General features: G+C 46.0%; 1 protein-coding gene and 1 long non-coding RNA gene across 20 annotated transcripts in view; one reads left to right on the top strand and one right to left on the bottom strand.

Annotated features, from left to right (window-relative positions):
- KIAA1217 (KIAA1217 ortholog) overlaps positions 1-21437 on the top strand; it is a 289219-nt gene that overhangs the window by 204462 nt on the left and 63320 nt on the right. Inside the window, exon 1 of one of the 18 annotated variants that reach the window (XM_059183924.1) lies at positions 3964-4311. The exons of 16 other annotated variants lie outside the window; for them this stretch is intronic. The gene's annotated coding sequence lies outside the window, so the exon portion shown is untranslated. Of the gene's footprint in view, positions 1-3963; positions 4312-18924; positions 19236-21437 lie in introns of those variants that run through there. One more of the 18 variants, XM_059183925.1, reaches the window with a different exon arrangement.
- On the bottom strand, positions 12352-18814 carry LOC131838158 (uncharacterized). 2 transcript variants are annotated; one of them, XR_009356506.1, is made up of 3 exons: positions 18695-18814; positions 18084-18211; positions 12352-17223 (listed from the first exon to the last, which is right to left on the bottom strand). It is a non-coding gene; the product is annotated as an uncharacterized LOC131838158 (long non-coding RNA). The 2 variants fall into 2 exon arrangements; XR_009356505.1 differs by lacking the exon at positions 18695-18814 and having other exon boundaries at positions 12353-13962; positions 14223-17223; positions 18084-18413.

Genomic DNA, 21437 nt, shown 5'->3' with positions numbered 1-21437 from the left:
CTAGTGTTTCCTGACAAAATTAGATAGTAGTTTTTGAAATTTAGTTCCCAAGGGACTGAGCTCACCAGATGGAAGTGGCCTTCTTGCAAAATTATGTATGTGCTCACAGGGCCTCGTCACTCACAAATGCACAACTCAGAGAGGAGCCATTCCATCTGGGGACTCTCAGAGGGCACCAGGAACTTCCGGTTCACCAAGCCTGGTGGCTTTTTTGCAGTTTCGGGGCTTTTCCACCCTCCAACGCACGTTGAGATGACTTCTGCGATTTTTGCTCCTGTCATTCAGTTCTTTCCCTCTTGCTGAAAAATGCAGGCGGATGATGGGAGTTCTCAGATCACTTTCTCTCCTGTTTCCAAATGGCTGAAAATTGAGATGTTAAAACATAAAAACTAAAAGACCACCTACTTGATGAAGATTCCCATAAGGCTTTGGCAGAATTCATTTTTCCTCTCCATCCAGGGGCACTTGGCACGTTGTCCTAGTGTCATAAAACATTCAGATGCCTATGCATTTCGTCCGCAAGACTGTAAATTCTCCAAAGGCGCAGACCATCTTGTGTCCATGTTTGTACCCCTCCAGAAGCCGGCCGCGATGTCTCACCCACGGTGAGCGTAAACCCAGCACGCACGGACCGCTCTCACCGTCGCGCCGCAATTCCTGTATTAACGCATTTTCTGTCATTAACGAGAGCCCGCTGTAAAAATACCTCTGTTCTCATCACCACAGAGAGCTGTGCTGCTCCTGGTTTATTTTTGTCATGTGGACACTTTGAATCTTGAAAGTGATCATTTTCCCTCTTTGTGTTGCTACTCTAAAGCTTAGAATTAAATGTGTGGCCCGCCCACAACAAGCGCGCGGGCATTCACCGCATGTGTTTTGTGTGTTGGCCACGTTCCTGGCCTCCCTTTGCGATTTTCCCACTTTCGACTTCTTGTCAGATGCTCCACTGTGACTTTTGGGAGGGAGGGGGGGCAAAATGGTAATAATTTCCATGAATTCTGTTCATTTCTCTGTGGAACCAGGCAGGGCGCAAGTGGTATTCATTCTAGACCATTGTTTTTTTGGATATAAGATAACAGCCTTTTTGTATCTTCACAGCAGGCAATGTGCTAACTACTTTACATACTGATTAGCCAATAACTCTGCCAAGGAGGTAACTGACTCCATTTTTATCGATGACGTGGCTGAGGCCCGTGAGTCTTTCCGAGGCCCACCCAGCTGGTAAATGTCAGGCACTGGATTTGAACCTAGTTCTCTCTGACTCTCTGTATTCAGCTGTAGCCTCCCTTCTTGGCATTTCTGTTAAGGCTTTTCAAATTTTGATACGATGCTCCTGATGAGATTTTGGAACCCATTAAATATCCTTCCTTTTTCTTTTCTTTCTTTTCTTAAATTTCTTTCACTTCTTAACCCTGTTAGGTGACTGTATTATGGCATTTTTTTTAATGTTTGACTTTGCTCCATTTTGTTCTCTTTTCAACCTGGCTAAAAAGATACCCTTCACCCCCATCCCCCCCCAAAATGAAAGAAGTACACGAATATGTCATTTAGTATGTATGTCCGAAATGGGCATGCCTTAGAGCTCTTTTTTCCATGGGGCAGCGTTCTGGTTGAGAGAAAGACTTTGGGATTTGGAGAGGGATGAAGTAATCCTATAGAAATGGAAGAGAAGAGGGGGGCGCCTGGGTGTTCCAGTCAGTTAAGCACCTGTTTTCAGCTCAGGTCATGATCCCAGGGTCTGGGGATCGAGTCCCACTTACGGCTCCCTGCTCAGCAGTGTTTCTTCCACTTCCTTTGCCCCTCCGCCTGCTTGTACTCTCTCTCTCTCTCTCTCCCTCTCTCTAATAAATAAAAAACGAAAGGAAGAGAATCCCGTAGAAATGGAAGCTTCCAGAAATACTCCTAACGAATCCTCTTGCAGTCATTCAGGGCTCTCCTCCATGACCTACCACCAGCAACCGTGATACTGACTGACATTCAAAATAATAACCGACCCCAGGCCAGGCCCTGTGCGGAGCACCGCGCTTCCATTCATTCTCATTTGATTTCCAGAACAAGCGCCTGTGAGGGGAATTCCTGTTACCCCCTGTTTCAGATGTGGAAGCTGAAGATCAGAGAGGTTAGGGAGCTTGCTCGAAGCCACATAGCTGTTCTGTGGTAGAACCGGATTGGGAGCTCGGCAGGCCAACCCCAAGAACTGGCCTTCTTGATGGCTCTGGTGGTCACGACTGTCCTTCCCCACACTGCTGCCTTCATCATTGGTGTCCATGTGCCACCCAAGTGCGAAGACCTAACTCAGAGGCTTCATCAAGACTTCCCTACCTCCTCGCTTTTCCAAGCTTCTCTGAACCTCCCCAGGACCTCACCGGTCTGCCTCCCTCCCTTGGCCTGCCGACATTTTTCCTGCCTGCCATGGACACACCTTCAGTTCCTTTTAAATCCCTACTTTCTGCAGGGTGAAGTTCCCATTCGGTTCATCTTCCTGCTCCCTGTGTTTTCCTCCAACAATGAGGAGGTTCTCATTAATTGTCAGGATGAAAAAGGGGTCCACTCGAGCACTTCCCCTATTGCAGACTTTCAGTGGATCCCCTCTTTGGGGAGATCAGTACAATTATTTGTAAATATTAATATGAATATTTGGAGTCTGCAGCACATTCCTGAGCTTATCTCAGTGGTACTTCCTGACCAAACTAAGAAATAAGAATATCCGTCTGTCCCCCAAAATCCCCCTCCTATCAGTATAATTTCACAGAGTTGGTAACCCTCAAGTTTAAGATGAGAGTGACGGTTGGGTCAGGTTGAAACAAGTGATTGTCGGAAAAGCATACATAGGGGCACCTGGGTGGCTCAATGGGTTAAGCCTCTGCCTTTGGCTCAGGTCGTGATCTCAGGGTCCTGGGATCGAGCCCCGCATCGGGCTCTCTGGTAAGCAGGAAGCCTGTTCCCCCCTCTCTCTCTGCCTGCTTGTGATCTCTGTCTGTCAAATAAATAAATAAAATCTTTGCAAAAAAAAAAGGAAAAGGAAATCTCACCTATCTGCTTTTTAAAACTTTCTTCTCAGGAGTTAAATTCAAGTGTGGTACAAAGTTTAAGCTAATTCTGGATACCAATTTAAAGAAGACAGATCTTGTTTTGCTGTAGGTATAACTCAGTAGGACAAATCTTAACCTGTAGGTTGTGTTTAGTCAGTGTTTCCTTGCTGGATACTCCAAGTACTCCAGATTCAACAAAGTAGGACTGAGAATTCTAGACCAGTTAACCTAGCTCCAGGGTTCACTGGTTCACTCACCCAACCATCACGCCCCGTCCCCTCCTCTGATTCTGGCTCTTGTGCAAGATTCTGGGGATAGAGTGGTGAGCGAGTTGTGGTCACTGCCCTCACCAATCTTCAAGTCCAGCAGAAGGTCCGAAGTCAGTAATCCACAAGTCCAAACATGAAATCCCTCGCGATACAGACATCTGGATGTTTCCTCATCAGATTCAGGCTCTGTGAAATCCTTGCCTCCGTTCTATTACTTGCTTGAGTTAAAACAATGGAACTCACTTGAGTGATGTATCTAATTATGCCCTCTTTATATCATGCTTCTCTGACAGGCAAAAAGATGTTTACGTTACCAGTGGTAAGGAATTACTGTTCTTGAAATGATTAGCGAGGCAAACGCATTGGAATACAGTGGCTCTCCAGAACACGGGAGATATTTTTTTTCCTCCCTGGCTGCTTCCAGTTAGACTTTATTTTATTTTCCAAGAGGCAAAAAAGGGTAATATATGCACATATGATAGGCAGCTTCTAAGTGATACAAATCTCATCTTTCCTGCCTTGTGGCCGCTTGCCTTTCCTTACACTTTTCTTTCTTTCTTTTTTTTTTTTTTTTTTGTCATTGAGAGGTTATGACAACATGAGCCATATTGTATTTATAAACATCACGTGTTTCCTTGATATGGCTTGCAGTTTCTGCCAGACGGAACACATGGAAGAAACATTTCTCGTTAGCTCAGCATTGGTTTTAGTTATGCTGATTTCCGGGACAGGAAAAATGCCTTCCTACTCGGATTTAACTTTCATAGAGTAGAAACAAAACCTCTGAATGTCCGTGAAATGGTTTTAACAAGGGTGGATACTGCTCCTTTAAACCACATATTTTGACTAAAAGCTTCCTTCTGTTAAAAAAAAAAAAAAAAATCCAAGCCTTGCATTTAGTCACCATAAAGACAGGCAGAGCTGGAAATCTTCGAGAGATGGGTAGTTTGAAGATCTCTGCAAGTCTAGAAAGTTTCTTCTAGAAGACAAAGGGTCACGGAAGATGTAAGGTAAGAACTGTACCTTTATAACAAAATACAATTTTCAGACTGTTTTTGTCATGCTTTGGGACATTTGCTTTCAACTGAGACAGATCTTCTGTGTTTCAAGCCAGTGAGGAATTAAAATACCAGGTTTTTAATTTTCACTTCGTAATGCACTGCTTAGGAGGAAACTTCTTTGTGATTGGTGATAGTCTGTTCCTTAAAAGCCATTTAAATTACGTTCGGCTGTCTTCCGTCTGTAAATCCTACAATCTAGTTTGTGTAACCTTATAATTTGAAAAGGATTTAAGGTGTCCACATTTTCTGCCAGTACAGATCTCAGGGATGTATGTGTTTTGTGACCATTTTCAGTGTTTTCATGAAGATGTTGACTTGCATTTAGTTTCTGAGACAGATGTAGACAATTTGAAGATGTGCTTACAGTTGGGAGGGGGACCTGAGTGTGTGTCCTTCAACATCTTAAGGAAAATTATTATTTTCTTAAGGAAAATTATTTGTTGCTTTTTTCCTGGTGAAAAACACTTCAGATTTTAAATTACAAATAGCTTCTGTGTCTCAGTTTTGACTTTTTTTAAAAAAAGGTCTTTGTAAGCTTTAAGAGTTCCATTTAAAACTTCTACAGTTTTACATAACAGATATAATCCTATTTTGTCAGGCTTAATGACTGCTTGAAAAAAGGCTTGGCAGAAATTATATGTACTTGAGATGACTTTTATCTTATTGTTGCATTGGTAAAGTTACAATTTTGCATTTTTTAAAAAGGAATTCAGGAGAGCAGTGTCCCCTTAAATCAAGTGTGTTTCCCTTTAAAGGTTCATGGATCTGCTTATCCATATCCCCGTGGGTATCTTTATCCCAATTTGAAGATGAGTTTATGTGCATGAAAAAGTTGCTACCTGATGTGGTCTCAATAATATATAATATATATTATTTATATATTTAATATATAATATATAATTAATATATAATACTTAATTATATATTATATAATATATATTATTTCAGGGCGCCTGGGTGGCTCAGTGGGTTAAAGCCTCTGCCTTCAGCTCAGGCAATTATTCCAGGGTCCTAGGATGGAGCCCCGAATAGGGCTCTCGGCTCAGCAGGGAGCCTGCTTCCCTTCCTCTCTCTCTGCCTGCCTCTCTGCCTGCTTATGATCTCTCTCTGTCAAATAAATAAATAAAATCTTTTTAAAAAATAATATATATTATTTCACGTAGTCCTCAGAATAATTCGACTTCATAGGTACAGTTAGACCCATTTTTCGATTGGAAAACTGAGGCCAAGAAATTAAATAACAAGACCACATCCTAGCAGGTAGCAAAGCCAGAGTTCAAACCCTGGCTGACTCTCTTACTAGTAGCCAAGAGCTCCAAGTCTGGAGTCGGATACAGACGACTTAGTTTGAAAGTAGGAATTACACATCAGCAATGCTTTCTTGACCTAAGAGAAATTATTTTGTACACCTTTGAATGTTGTTTTATTTTGTTCTGTTTGGGTTTTTTTGTTGTTGGTGGTGGTGGTGGTTGGTTGGTTGGTAGGTTGGGATGGGTAGCATCCCAAACTAGTATCAGGCTGGTTGTCTTTTCCGAGACTTGGTGACAATTTCCTCAGTGAAATGAAAACAGTCAGCAGTAGATAGTGTGGGACTTGGGCAAACCACCCTTTCCTCCTTGCTTTTTCCTTCTTTGCTTCGTGTGCTGTGTCACTTAAAAACTGTTTTCATGGCCCTGGGAGTGGGGACTGTATTCGTGAGCTTGCTCTGGAAGTGAGAAAACGTGTTTGAGTGCAGAACTGCCTGCACGTCAGGCTGCCGTCTGTGCGGCTCTCGGCAGAGCGGCTGGGGGAGGACGGCGGGAACGGGGAAGAACGGTGAAGGTGGAGCGTTCCGGAGTGAGCACAGCCAGCGGAGCTCCCGCAGCCCCAGGGACTGGGGCTCTCCTCCCCTGCCTCCTGGACACGGAGGCATCCACTGGGCCACAGAAATACCCGGTGATTTGTGATGCCAAGTGATTACTGCCAAGGATGTCAACAGGCGATGTAAGGGTTCATCGCAGCCCTGCACTTGGGCTTGAGGACCAACATAGCTAGCGTCCAGCCCCATGTCTGCCCCAAATCCAGGGCTGGTGAACCAGCTAACTCAACTGAAGGTCCGTTGGAACAGGACCGTCCTTTAGCAGGTAGTGGGGTACTTCCCACACTTCTACACAGAACTCCCAAAGAGTTCTGTGCCCGTGCTTGAGAGTATGGGAGAGGCTTCCCCCACATTCCCCGCCCTCTGATATCCAAACCACATCCCTCCTCTAGTCTCATGTAAATAGAGATGTTGGTGGAAATTGCCTTTGACTGGGAGCACATGTCCTGGTATTTTCAGGTTGTAACCCTTGCCCCTACAAGCTGTTTCTTTCCTGGGGTTTTGCCTTCCTGTCTTCTCTGTGGGTCCCCATCGGGGTAACCCCGACTCTAGGAAATTGTCTCTGATGCTGTCCATGCAGCCTCCCCCACCCCCACGATCTTGCCCTAGAGAGGCTTCCAGACAACAGTTCTTCTCTTGACACTTTTTCTAAAATTTCTCAGGTGAGTATCTGTTACTTTATTTAAAATTCTGGGAAGGGGGTAGCACACGTTAATTTTTTACAGGGAAGACAAATGTTTTTAAGGTACGTAGCAACTGGTGGTAAGATGTTTCCTCTCTGCCCTGCTTCTCTCCGCATCAGGTTAGCGATTACTTCGCTCGCGCATAATTGGCAGGAGCGAGACTCTGTCTGCTGCTGGACATTTGCGACAGAGGAAGTAGCTGGTAGCTGGTGCAGCCTCAAGAAATAAGCCTGACTTATTTAGCATCATGGGGTTTCAGAGGTGGAAAGACAGTCCTTATGCATCATCTTTTATCATCTTTCACCTGTCTGTGAGGCGAGACTCAGGAGGCCTAGCATGGTTGGAATGACTTGGGGTGACAAGGTCACAAAATAAGGGAGAGACAAAGATAGGGCAGGAGCCCAAGCCACCTGTCCCTGAGGCCAGGTCTCTGTCCATCTCCATTGCTTCCCTGCCTTTCATTCTGGCCCCTCTGTGTCCCACCTGACTGATTTGAGAAAACGGTGTCTGTCCGACTTCTCCATAGCCAGCCACCACTGTAGATGCATAGAGCTTGGCCTCACCTCGTCTCCGCGGCGGTGCGTGTCTACAGTGGGAGCAGAGCTCATTAATTAGAAATGCATGGGCCTGGACCAAAAATAAATGGATTTTGAACTAACCAGATTTAGATGATCCAATATTTTTATTGAAGGAGACTAAGCCATCAAGTCAACTGAAAAACAGCAGCTGCTTCAAATTATGAGATGCTTTGAATAAAACAATGCATACTGGCTTAAAAGGCTTGTGTAGGATTATAGCATTATTTTTAAAAGTCAGCCTCTTTGCTAAGGAAAATGGCTCCTGCCATGACCCTGTTTGAAATGTTAACGTTTTACTGCTCAGACCACTTCCAGCGCTGGTTTTTTCACTCGGGACCTGTGGTTTTCGGTGGTACCTAGAAAAACAGGTTTTTTAAATTTTAATAATTAATTATATAATGTCTTCATGAACATTGGAGAAGTAAGTGGCACAAAGAACTTGTGAGTTAATGAATACTATTGCTTCATCACAGTAAGTAAAGGAAAAATAAAGAAAAGCATTAAATGGGTAATAGCAGTGCGAGGAAATGGCCAAAGCGGGGGATCGTAGTATCTTGTTATTGAGTGAAGTGTAAAAACCCAGGCTTTAAGACAAAAGACCGGTCTGGGGCTTGTGAAGACTGAGCAAAATGTCACTAACGATTGTGTCATTGAGAAAAATGAGCCATGATGATGTCACAATCAAAACTAATGCTTGTTTAAGGGTTCTCAAGAACTCCAGCACTTTCTTTTTGGGCACAAAAGAAAAAATGTTCATTGAAACATTTCTGTGCAGATTTATTTATCTGAGGCCTGTCTCCACAAAAGGTGTGAGGACCCAGCGTGCGTTTGTAGCTGGAGGGTGCTTTCTCTTGTTGGGCCAGCACTCCCTGCATATTGCTGAAATACAGAAAATACGTTTCCCTCAGTTGGTTGATCGATACGGGCACCTGATTTCTTTCTTTACATTTTTTTCCTTTTCCTGTGAAATCCAAGTTCATGGCCTTCCTTGTTCTGATTTAACTCTGTGAACCCGTACGTTTTCACTTGCCCTTGATATCACAGGAGGGGCTGCCAAACAAAAACCCAAACAGCAATAAGACGTCATAATGATGTCAGTGATGAGATAATTCGGGATGAGCAGGGACCTGCTTGACCTTCGGTGCATGTTTTTTTATAAGGCACAGGCCTCCGAAGCGATGGGTGTCACGGTCAAGGTCTGATCACTTCATCTAGGAGGAGAGCGTCAAGGACTGCTCCTCGCGCCGACTTACCAAGAAGGAAGGCGACGGATAGAACATTCCGTCCGTGGCGGACTCCTCACAGGAAGGACTGACGGAACATTCTGGATACATATCTACACAGTGGATACCATCTTTGCTCGCCTTTAAAAGCAAATCTAAAAATATATTTCCTAGCAGCTGTGTAACGGCAAAACAAAAAACTCTGCTCCAGCAGCGCAAATTACTTACCAGATATCTCCAGGGTTCTGATCTTAATGCTTCAGAAATTTCCTTTAGATTTTATTGTATATATTTAGACCAAGGAGCCTATTAGCTTGCGATCTGGGCGAACCTCTGCGTTCTCATGAAAATGAGAAATGCGCCACTGCTGGCAACCTAAGGCTATAATTATGTTAATCTGACCATTTTAAGGCTGAAATATGTTGTTTTAAAATGTTTCTGTATTTTTATTATTCGTAACAATGATCTGAAGAAATTTCGTGAAATGCTAATAAGTTTCTATTCAGTATCGCTCTGTGACTAGAGCATGAGAATGAGTCAAATGTGGCATTCTGATATTTTTTAATTTTGACGGAAAATTTTTATCCAGAGATAATGTGTTTCTATAGATAGTGCATCATAATAATAGAAGAACCACCCAGACCTTTTTTTTTTTTTTTTTGCATTTTAGATGTAGATACAGTGAACGTATATGTAAGGCCATCGCGACATAAAAGTTCAGTAACAACATTTCTACATTTACATTAAATCACACTTTGCAAAAATAAATAGGCAAATACATAAATAAATCGCCACACTTTGCTATATTAAAAAAAAAAAAAAAAAAAGGAGGGAGAGAGAGAAAGAAAAGCCAGAAACAATTTTTTGAAGCATTACGGCAAGGTAGATGTTTTTCTATCAAGAACTATCCTAAAGCACACAGATTTTGCTCTTTTTTTTTTTTTTTTTTTTTAAAGATTTTATTTATTTGTCAGAGAGAGAGAGGGAGAGAGAGCGAGCACAGGCAGACAGAATGGCAGGCAGAGGCAGAGGAAGAAGCAGGCTCCCCGCCGAGCAAGGAGCCCGATGCGGGACTCGATCCCAGGACGCCGGGATCATGACCTGAGCCGAAGGCAGCCACTTAACCAACTGAGCCACCCAGGCGTCCCCAGATTTTGCTCTTTTTAATATAAATGTGGGGCAGGACTAGAGTGGACAGTGTAACTGGAATTCTAAGAGCATCCAGAAACTTGTGTTCAGACTTACCCTCACCAACCCAAACTTCTATTCGGGCGCTAAGCATGTTTCATTCCCGGAGAGAGGCACTCCCAGGTGCTAAGACGGGAAAGGAAGAAGGACCTGACGCAGAGATGTGGGTCATCGCCCATCCCATAATTTTTGGAAGTAATTGACATTTGAGTATACCTGTCATATCCATATAAAGGGGACTGGAAATCTTTTATCTAGCCTGATCTGGCTTCAGAATCGCCAGTTCATTCAGGAATGGGAATGAGGAAAACCACTTTCTTGCATGGGAGCCTCCAGCCTATATCTGAACCTTTTTCTCAAGGATATGTCTTTGGAATATAGTACAGCATGGCTTTCCTGCTTTCAGAATCCACTCTTTCTTCCGGTGAGCTCTTAGCATCTCAAAAGGAGAGGGTGTCATTCTCATCACATTCCTATGAATATATTAAAGTGAGTAGTATCCATTCTATTCATTTTGCTCTCATTTGAGTGAGCCCACGAACGCTTATGGGCGATTTTCCTAAGAATCCATGCTGGTCGCAATTCTCTGCATGTGAAGTCATGCAAGAGTAATTCAGCTCACTGGGTGCTCACAGAACTGGGCGGGTGGGCACAGAAGGTATTCCTGGAGCCACAAAGCGGCAGAACCAGAGGCTCAGAAAAGTCCAGAGAGAGCCACGGTCACGGCAGCGAGACCACAGACAAGGAACTCCTCAGAGGAGAAACCCTCTTTTCTTTTCTTCATCCAGCGCTCGTCCCTCCACAACCCCCCGCCTTCCTTGGCCACCATGGTGGGGAGCAGTGCTGATGGAAGAGCAAATTCTGGGAGGAGGCAGCCGGTTTGTCGAGTGCAGTCCGTTGAGGGTGAAGTGCAGAAGTTGAGGGTGAAGGTCATCAGAATGAAGCCAGCGTCTCGGGGTGCGGGCACGTGTTGTAAGAAACTCCCTCTGTCTCTTCATTGACCCATGTCTTCCCATCCTCTCTGGAAGAAACTGGGTCCCCGTGTCGCTTTTCAAAGAAGGAAGATAAGTAAGAGAAAGGGAATACCAAGAAGACGACGACTGCAGCTGGCCTGGCCCGTGGGGGGCGATGGGCCCTTTTGGAGTCCACCTGGAGCTTCTTTCTCCTTGACATGAGTTGGAAGCTCTGGCTGCCGAGTCACGAGCTTTGAGAGGCTCCGCAGGTGACAGAACATCTTCACCAGCTTTACTTCTTACGCGACAGAGGATTCTTTCCTTCCCGTGTTTTGGGCAGGGGGACGCCTAGATTGTGCCCGCCCCTTGGCCGGAGGTGGGCATTTGGTCACCTGGACGGTGATTTTTTGGATGCAGGGTCACCGAGCTGATAGCCCTACGTTTGTTTCTTGGGAGCTACCCAGATTCAGGAGCGCAGGGCTGTCCTCGAGGGGAGGAGTGCTTCAAGTCCCGCCGTCCTGGGGACACGGGGTGCGGGGGGAAGCAGCTCTCATGTCCGAGGAGCAGGTTGCTGGCAGTGTTGGAAGCGAGTGGGGAAGCAGTGGCTGGCTAACCTCCCCCAGCTGTCAGGCAGGGCAAGGCCAGGCAGGGCGGGGGCGGAGAGGCCTGCCAAGCCCAGCCTCGGGGTATGCACGACTCCCGAACTGCTAGTCTGGGAAGCTGTCATTTCTCCAAATAAGGAGAAGTGGTGGTTTTGCTGACCATCTCAGATTTCCGAGCCATGTCCACTGGCTTGCTGGCTGGCTGACTGGGTATTTGAACTGAAAACACAAAAGTATTCCTTTGAAATGGAGCACTCTAGTGGGGCTCATGGCTGTCCTGGAGTCATCACGTGGAAGGTGGTGTCTCCCCACTTTGGTAGATCACCTTAGGAGGGTCTGGTCTAGGTTACTGTTCTCTTGTGTCTCCGTAACCTTCAATACAGATGACTCCGTTCCGGTATTTCTGAGCCTGATTTGAGACGGGAAGAACTGATCTTTGTGATCTTGACCCACTGCCTGTCTTTGAAGAGCGTTCAAAGATAAGCCTCCGCACTTGATTTCTTACCGCAGCAGCGTAAGATTTTTCTGGCACTTCACAGATCCTGGCCCAGTTATCTGCCTTCGGGCAGGACCCTTGACCTCACTGGGCCCCAGTTCCTCATCTGGAAAATGGGGATTATAATGTTTATCCGATGGGAATCTGCCGGGAATTCAATGAGGTGATGTCAGACCGCATTTAGTAACTAGGAAATCTCCGAACATACTAGTTCCTTGTTCACTCTCCATCTTCTCCGGGCAGATTTAGATGAAAATAGTTACAGAGAGTTTCTAGGTAGTTATCATCACCACCCAAAGTTTAACAAGGTCAGCTTTCGGAATTAGGATTTAACCAAACCCCTCTGCTCCCTAGAGCAGTGGTTCTTGAAGAAGCTCTAGAACCCACAGCTCAGGGGTGCCTGTTGGAAATCCAGCTTCTCAGACCTGCTCCATCCGACACTCCGTATGTGGGGCCCCTTCATTCGTGTCTGAGCAAGTACTCGGGGGGATTCTAATGCATGTTGACCTTGGAGAACCCTTTGCTGTTTGGGTCAGAGGCCTACCTGTTCCTCCAGAGCACCTGGCATCTCCCACTCTTGTCTCCAATCGTGCCTTCCTTCCTGCCCGGACTACCTAGCAAAGCAACCTTTTTCTTGCTTATCTCCTGAAATTCTGCTCATAATTTATGGATTCCTTTAAATCTCACCTTTTCAGAAAAGTGTTCCTCCACTCTCCAGCCGGAAGGCTCTCACTCTGGAGCAGATTCTGAGAGTGTTTGTGCATTGCACTCCCTTAACACTTGCCAGAGTTATTCCTGCTTTGTCTGATTTTGAATATTCATGTACGTGCCTCATTATCCCTACTAGAATGTAAGCTCTTTAAAGGTAAGAAGTCTGTCTTAAAGATCCTCGTTCTCTCATTGGCCTTAACCCTGGGCTTTTAGGCCTAGTAACCATTCCGTGGATGCAGAGAATGTGATAGTTGAGACTCACTCTAGATCAGACTTCTGGTTTATATGTATTGGGAACCTGATGCTAACATCCGCATCGGAAGACCGGTTCCACGGAGCTGCATGGACCGTGGGAAGACTCCTCAAATGGGGGGAGGGGGCATTTGGGGCCACTGGCTTGGTCCCAGAATAGGTGTTCTCGTGTTCTTTTTTTTAAAAAAAAACACTTTCTTTTTTTTTTTTTTTAAGATTTTATTTATTATTTTGACAGACAGAGACCAGAAGCAGGCAGAGAGGAGGAAGCAGGCTCCCTGCTGAGCAGAGAGCCTGATGCGGGGCTCGATCCCAGGACCCTGAGATCATGACCTGAGCTGAAGGCAGAGGCTTAACCCACTGAGCCACCCAGGCGCCCCGCTCTCGTATTCTTTGACTCAGACTCCCATCAGACCCAAGGAAAACAGATGTGTTTTCAAAGGTCTATTCATTTAGTTTATAAACTCAAACCCTTTTCGATTCTTTCCTAACTACTGGGAACTGGAGAGATGGTTGGGCCTCTATAATTACACAACAAATGGCAGCGATTTTCAGTCTGACACAAGAGAAGTTTCCCAGGTCACACACTCGACATACCTGGGATACCCATGGAACTTCTTTCGGTTTTGAAAGCCGCTGCTAGGAGGAGCGCACTTGGCTCTTCTGAACCCAGGAAGAATGGGCACATGGGCTACTTTGATCTGGATCTGCGTTGTTGTTTTTTCATGTTTATTTTGAGGAAAAAATTGAGCTTGGTGGCCTTGTGAATTACTCTCCTCCAGCGTAATCCTCTGGGGCTCTCCCCTCCCGTGCTCCTTGCTGCTTTGGACACATTAGCTAATATTGTTCAGCCGAAGGTCAAAATAACAGCACAGCTGAACAACATCTCATCAGAGGTGACCTGTAAAATCCCCCTTTAAACTCGCTCGACTGACATAACTCACCTCATGTTGCGCGCTCGTTGTAGGACTGGGTCAGAAAGCCAGCACGTGTCCCTCTTTGACTGATGTGAAAACAGGCAGGGGGCAATGCCAGCAGAAGGGCCATGATTGTCACCTGAATCCACAAGGTTGATTTCCAGAGGAGCAATGAGAAAAGAAAGAGGTGCGGAGGGACCCTGCGTAGACCCCAAGAGGTGACACCCAAGAGGGAACACGGGGTGTTGAGACACAAGGACTGCTCGGACCCCGCAGCGGGATCCCTGGGATGTGGCAGGACAGTGACAGACCGGGAATGAAAGACCATTTGGTTTCCAGCTTGGCACCCACCACCCATCGATGTGTTCACCACCATTTTCTCCACTGAAAAATGCCTACCATTAAGCGGTGGCTGCAGAGCCCAAAATCCGACCGAGATTGTCGTCGCTTTGCTGTTTTCAGTTCAGATGGGATGAGGCGTTGTTACATCATCCAACTGCAGTTTTTTTTAAAAAAGTCTTACACTGTGGCGACCATCCTAAAGCTATGTAGTGTTGTATCCACCTTTTCCTCTTAATAACGCAATTGACTTGATCAGTTTCCCTAATGAAAGGTTAGAGGGGCGGAGGAAATGGTGACAGATACAGTGACAGAATTGTAGTGCCACTTCCAAGGGGTGCGGTCCCAGGAATGTCACAGACATTTTGTCCTGTAAGTAATCTGGCATCTGCGAGGAATGAAAGTGTGTGTGAGTGTGTACATGTACATATATACATGTTTACACATATATAACTCGTGGCGTAATGATAGCTACATCTACATAATTAGCCGTACAGAATATTTTGGTATATGTCAGTGTAATGTATATAAACATGATACATACTAACATGCATGTAACTGATTTTTTTAAAAGACTTATTTATTTTAGAGAGAGAGTAGAGGGGGCAGAGTGAGAAGGAGGGAAGCAGACTTGTGGCTGAGTGGGGAGCCCAACTCGGAGCTCCATCGTGTGACCCTGAGACCGTGACCTGATCCAAATCAAGAGTCAGTTGCTGAACCAACTGAGCCACCCAGGCGCCCCAACATGTAACTTATTCTGAGGCAAGTAGGTAAAACCTAATCGTAATCAAGAGAGCATCTGGCTAGTTAGATGCTAAGCCTGCTGAGACGTCTTGCTGTTCCTTTCCTTTGCTGTGGAAATCGGGGTCAGAGACGGACGCAAATGAGGAACATCTCCCACAGAGTTCAGTGCCCTGCACACTGAAGGTCAGAGCTCAAGCAGATGAGCCCTCAGTAATCCCTGCAGGAAGGGCCTCGTGGGGCAGGAGTCCTCACAGAGCAGCGCACGGTATCCTGGAGGACAGGGGGTTTCACACTGTGGAACTGTGGAAGAAGCAGTAATAAAGTTTAATAATAATAATGTAATAAATCCTCACAGTGGCAAGGCTGAAGATGGGCATTCTTAGTGCCTCCCTGCTTTGTCGTCATGTGACACGGGGGAAGCTTCTTTCTTTTTTCCTTTCTTTTTTTTAAAGATTTTATTTTTAAGTAATCTCTACCCCCAGTGTGGGGCTCGAACTCATGACCCTAAGATCAAGATTCTCCATGTTCCATTGACTGAGCCAGCCAGGCGCCCTTGGGCAACGTTCTTAACTCCTTACACTTCCATTTCCTAACCCATCCAGTGGGGATAGGAACGCCTGATCTGTGTATTTCACGGAGTTCAATTGGAAGCCCTGTGTGAGCTGCAAACTGCGGGTGTTTATCGTGGGTATGTGTGTGCCTCACCATCCAAAATCCTTTATAGAATAAGAAACGTTGCCAGTAAACAAAGCGATGTCTTACATATTGCACAATGCATGTTGACAAGCTAAGTAGGAGTTTAGAGAACAGTCATAAGAGGAAAAATAAAATCGAAGGGACTGAAAAGTTGTATTTGGATGACAGAAACGACATAACCACTAACAAAAAAAACCATAACCACAGAAGCTCCAAAAGGGAGTCCTGTCTGTATAAAAGACCGGTGTCCGTACAGGCACCTGCGGGATGTGCAGAGACAGGGCGAGAAGATGGGAGAAGTTACTTGCACTATCTGTTACAAGTGGTAGAAAGAAGATACGCTTTTACAAACTGTAGCTATTTTAGGTACAAAAGGAGGTTGTCCTTGGCCTGGAGGATACAGGAGTATCCCAGAACAAGATTGAGTATTGGTGAGAGAAGCACATTTTTCTTTTATCTGTCCTACAGCTCCCCACAGTTACTGACTGTGGCTTGGAAGTTAAATGATTTATTTAACATTGCTTAAGTCTGTTCCAGACTCGAATCTTTAATCAACGTTGGGCACAGCGTTAAGTCAGTCAGGCCTGTAGACCGGAGAGCTCAGCAGAGTTTCCCCTGTCAAAATATTTGTGGGAATAACGCTCATCTTAAATATAGCCATCAGCTAACCACTGACTGGACCATCTCTTTCCTGAGAATTAAATAATTTTGGCAACAGTCTGTCTGTCTCGTGTCTGGGAGACATTCCATTTATGATCAAATGAAACATTAATAGTTTCACTAAGACCTCACAAATGACCGTCTGTCCAGTTTTAACAGCATAAGCAAGATGAACTTGAGATTTTCCGACATCATAATTACTTCCCTTCATGGTGCCGTCTTCGTGCTTATAAGCTCATTCTAGATTTCCTTTTATCCTATGTAATTTTTAAAAAGCCAATAAAGTAATGAATGAGAGAGAGGAAATAGAAATAAATTTCACAAGACTGTTAGCCTTACCAGAGCATAAACATTATTTCCTGTTGAGGTAAGGCAGAATATTTACTAGCATGTTCTTTTTTAATAACAACTCAAAAGAAATAAATTATTTCTACTTTGCTTATAGTGCCAGTTAATGAAAGGAGGAAGGAGAATCGATAGTAGAACACTTAATACACCGCTAGGAAGAAGAAATTCTCAGAGGCCGTAGCATCCCAGGGTCGGTCGCGCAGAGGAGGGTCTGGTGAACAAAGGACCCAGCGTGCGGAGAATTAGTGGTTGGCCGCACCCAGATTGAGCCAAATTTCCTGGTGAGCTAGGCTGAATGAGCTGTTCTCTGGAGAGCACGAACCAGACAGGTGAAGCCGAGTCCCGCCCAGCCCCAGCATATGGCTTCAAAATTAGCCTGCCCCGTTCCTCGGCGGGGACTCTAGGACCTCAGGATGGTGACATCCCTCCCTCCCTCCACAGCTTCCCCCCAAACCCCCAGCCTCTAGCATGACCTGCGTGCTTCTTTCCAGAGGGCATAACGTATCCTGATTCGCCCCAGGGTTGGGCCAGCTTTCCAACTCCCAGCTGGGAATTACAGCTCTCCTAATGACGAAGCCAGGGGTGTCGTTTCCAAACTGTTGCTCCGAAGCATCTAGAAATTGAAAGGAAATTGCTCTGAACAGGTCAGGAAGGGGGAGATGGGAGGGGCAAACCAGACCTTCTCTCACCTTGCACCCCCCTGACTTGCATGGTAACCGGGTCAGCCGAAGCCACCTGTCTCTGCTGCGGTAGGTGGGGACTCCTGTGTTGGGTCTGGCGTGTCACACATGGCGAAACGGCAGTGGCCATCGTGTGCCATAACACGGGGTCTTCGGGGATAGGTTAGGGATGGGATCGTGGCTAAAGCAGACAAGGGAAGACCAACCCCGACACCCCCTTTCCTGGAAAGCGTGTGTTTGAAGAAACCAAACCTGCCAGATGCGTGCCAGATGCGTCGGGGGCTGACGGGGTGTGCTTCCCGTCCTCTGGTGAAAATAACAAACCCCGGGCTGATTAGATTAAAAATCGAAACAAGGGTTTTCACATCCCTTCTCCTCCTTCCCGACCTCTTACTTAGGTGGCATCTGTTGCGACACTTTGTCCAAACATTGTTTCTAATGAGACGTCTTAGGAGCGGGACGGTGTCATGCACTCCGAGGTCCCCCTCCCTTAATAACCAAAGAGCATTTGGACGGCGGTAAACAGTTGTTGAAGAAAGCCTGCCACGCTGACGGGATCTGAACCTGGGAGACACCATGGAATTCTCTGGGTCAGCAAAACAGCCTTTCCAAGCCTTAAAACGTTTGAAAAATGCACAGGCTTCCCAGAGCGTGGCCGTGGGGCGTGGCACGAGGCCAGTGGGGCTCCCCCGGCGGCATCGCCCGTTTCTTGTCGCCACCTTCCCATTCAGGTAGCTGCTGCACTCGGTCCCCGAGGGCTCAGAAAGCACAGGGGTGATTCAACGGAGCCTACCTGCGAGCTAAGGAAATGCTTTTCCTCCCTCGCCTTTTGTCAGTAATGCCTTGTTAATTCCTGTCCTTTGCTCGGCACCGCACAAGCCACTTCTTGTCCGGAACACACACCTTCTTGTGCCCGCTGCCCTACAAGGGAACAGCTGCGTAGACATCAGTTGCCAAAGGAGAGGGGGGTGATCCCTGGAGACGCCTGGGCCTCTCCTCCTCCGCCCTGTCGAGGGTGGGGCCGAAGGGCTCCGGCTTCCCTTCTCGAATGCCCTCTTGGCGTCCGTTGGTCGGTCCTCCCTATCTGTCTCTCTCCTCCCAGGTACGTTTCCCAGAGCGATCGCCGTGGTTGCTTTGCGTGGGTGCTGCGTGGGACTGATGCATGGCCGGCACCCAAAGTTCAGCTTGGTAGAACCAGGCTGGTTAATTAATACACAGCCTCCTTAATCACCGTTCTGTTTTCTTTCTGCTGGTCTAAACCAGGGAGAGAGGCTCCTGTTTTCCTCTGCTCACCACTCCGCCGACTTCTAAAGTCTGGCAGCGGGATGAGCGTTGGGTGCTGGTCTCCCCAGATTTTCCCAGAACACAGTCCGAGAGGGGGCCCAGTGTGGTTAAGGAGCATACCGAGTTTTCCTGCCAGCTTTGTGGTGGCTGGTTGTCTGTCTGCGAGGGATCCTGTTTGCCTGGGTCAAACCTAGTTTGTGGTATCTCCTTCGCCGTTAACCCATTTACCTGGGCCTCCTAGGGTTTGTTCGTTGGTGTGTGTTTTCCATGTAAGCAATTGTTAAAGGCCTGAGTCACCCGTGAGGTCGCCTGTGGTTGGATGTGAGCTGAGGTTACTCAGTGACTAATTTCCAAGGGGAGGAGAAATTGGCTTATCATGGGGAGGACTACTTTTCATCCACGCCTGTGACGGCCTCGCTCGGAAGACGAGGGTAGGGGGAAACAAGATGGTCTTCAAGGGTGGTAAACACTCAAGCTGGCAACATTTTAGGATCTGTGGCCTTTGCGATTTCTTCCCTGAAGAGAAAGCTGTCTAAAATATCCCAGTGTGGAACGGAGGATTTTGATGAAGCCAGCAAACAAAGGACTCGCGTAATTGGGAGCTGAGCCAATTTGCTTTTTTCCACGGCGTTAGTAGTGCAGGTGATTTCCTTAAGACAAAGTAAGTGGCTTTAATTCTCTGAGGATGGAAGAGTCTCCCGAGAATCCTTTTCAGTTTTGTGCGGTTCCTTCATTGTGTGGTCTGACTGAGTGGTATGTTTACAAATTCTAGACTTGGAATGGTGGGGTTTGAAATACAATAAACTGTGCATAATACTCCCTTTCCGCAGAGAATATGTATATTTTAAGTAGTCCGCGAAGAGACGTGATTACATGAGACAGTTTCCCAAAATGATTTGAAATAAACATTTTGCATGCTAGGTTTTCTTTTTTCTTTCCGGAAATAATTACAAGGTTTTTGCCCCTTCTTACCTTACATTCAAGAAACTTATAAATGAGCTTATAAACTTATAAATGAGCTTAAAACTTGTAAATGAGCAACGTTTGATTTAACTCGCTGAGTTTTAGAGAAATGAGATATAGGTATAGGTAGGATCCCTAACTCAAATTTCGGAAAATTAATTTGACACTGCCCCAGATTTCATCGGGCCTCTAGGAAGTAGGGGCCAGACAGTTTACGAAGGTCTGTGCGGTGGGGAGGCACAGCGGCTCCCAGCCAGGACCACGGTGCTGAACTCTGTAAATGCCGCTGTTTACAGAAACTGGAAGTGCTCACCCAAGAGGAAGCCGGGGTTTGAGTGGTCATGGTGGGAGGGAGAGACCCTGCCCACCAAAGGAGGTAAATGAGGGGCAACAGTCTAGTTCATACATTGCCGTTGTATCTAGAGTAGATAAATGAGCATTTTCTTTGTCTGGACCGAGGTTCAGACAGACAGATCTGTTTTGGATTCTGGTAAGGTGTTAAAAGAACCTTTATTCTTGGGTTTAGGTTCTGTTTTCCTTACTATAAGATGACATTCTTGGGGTGCCTGGGTGGCTCAGTGGGTTAAAGCCTCTGCCTTCCGCACAGGTCATGTTCCCAGGGTCCTGGGATCGAGCCCCACCTCGGGCTCTTTGCTCAGCGGGGAGCCTGCTTCCTCCTCTCTCTCTGCCTGCCTCTCTGCCTACTTGTGATCTCTCTCTGTCAAATAAATAAATAAAATCTTTTTAAAAAAATGAAATTCTTCAAGGCTCACATAAAAACATGAGTGTTGAAACCTTCTGGGACAGAAGTGTCAGGGACATAATGTATCCAGATATTTTGAGAGAGATGATGGAGATTAATGACATCAGAGAGACTAGTGGGAGAAGGGAGGCAGATGGATTAAGGTGGGTAAGAACCGTGTGTAATATGTGTGTGTGTGTGTGTGTGTGTGGTCAATTTATTTTACCTTTAAAGTTTGATATAATTTCCTCCTAAGAGCTCTGACTTGGAGGACTAGTGCAGGAAGAACTCAATATGCATTTAATGCCACTTCTGGACTCATTGGCCCAAAAAAGACCAGTTAGACAACAAAACTGTGTGGGTGCCTGATTCCAGGAAGATATCTCCATGGGAAGAACACTAGCATAGAAGGCTGGAACTTTTTGAAACTATGTATTATAGAATCTTAATCATCATGCTGATTGTCAACCAGACAGCGAAGTGTATGAAGTCCACCTTTTATTGGAATAGCAAGTGGTCTCCTTGGGAGATCACAGTGCAGCCTTGAAAAAGATTCTCTTTTATCTTTCCATCCCTTCCGCCTCGTTTTAAGAGTGACCGCCTTTGGTTGCTCCATATCCTTTAGCATATGAACTGAGGTTTTCAGATTTGAAAGGTTCGCTCTCACTGTGGGTTGAAAACATCTTCCCACTGTGTAATGGAAACATCGCGTCGTTCTCCTTCTGGGCTCTCTGTAAAGCCGAGGATGAAATTATCATGGGTTCTTTTTGAAACTCAGTCCTGTAAAGTCAGTCATAGCTTGGCAAAGTAAGGTAAGAATTCTTTCAAAGGCTTCCAACCTCCAAGTCACCCAGATTGATGGAGATCGTCCTGCTCTGTCATAGCTGAATGCTTGCGTCTGCCTGCATTGTGGGTGACTCAGGTGGACAGTGATTCTTTCAGTGACCCTGTTGGGTGATGGCAAGATTAATTTGAAGTGGACCAGGCCAAGGCCGATAAGAGCATTACCCTCAGATACATGATGCTAATCATGTATGGCTAGGATCCATCCTTGTTGGCTGAAGTCCCATTCTGGTTGGTTGGTACCCACATAATACTAGCTCCTGGATGGTAAGTACCTTGACTATCACCCACATTCCCCTATGAGTGTACAGTGCA

This window comes from Mustela lutreola, chromosome 8 (genome assembly GCF_030435805.1).
Source record: "Mustela lutreola isolate mMusLut2 chromosome 8, mMusLut2.pri, whole genome shotgun sequence".
Taxonomy (NCBI): Eukaryota; Metazoa; Chordata; class Mammalia; order Carnivora; family Mustelidae; genus Mustela; species Mustela lutreola.
The sequence above is the reverse complement of the archived record's forward strand: the minus strand, read 5'-3'. Positions and strand labels throughout refer to the sequence as shown.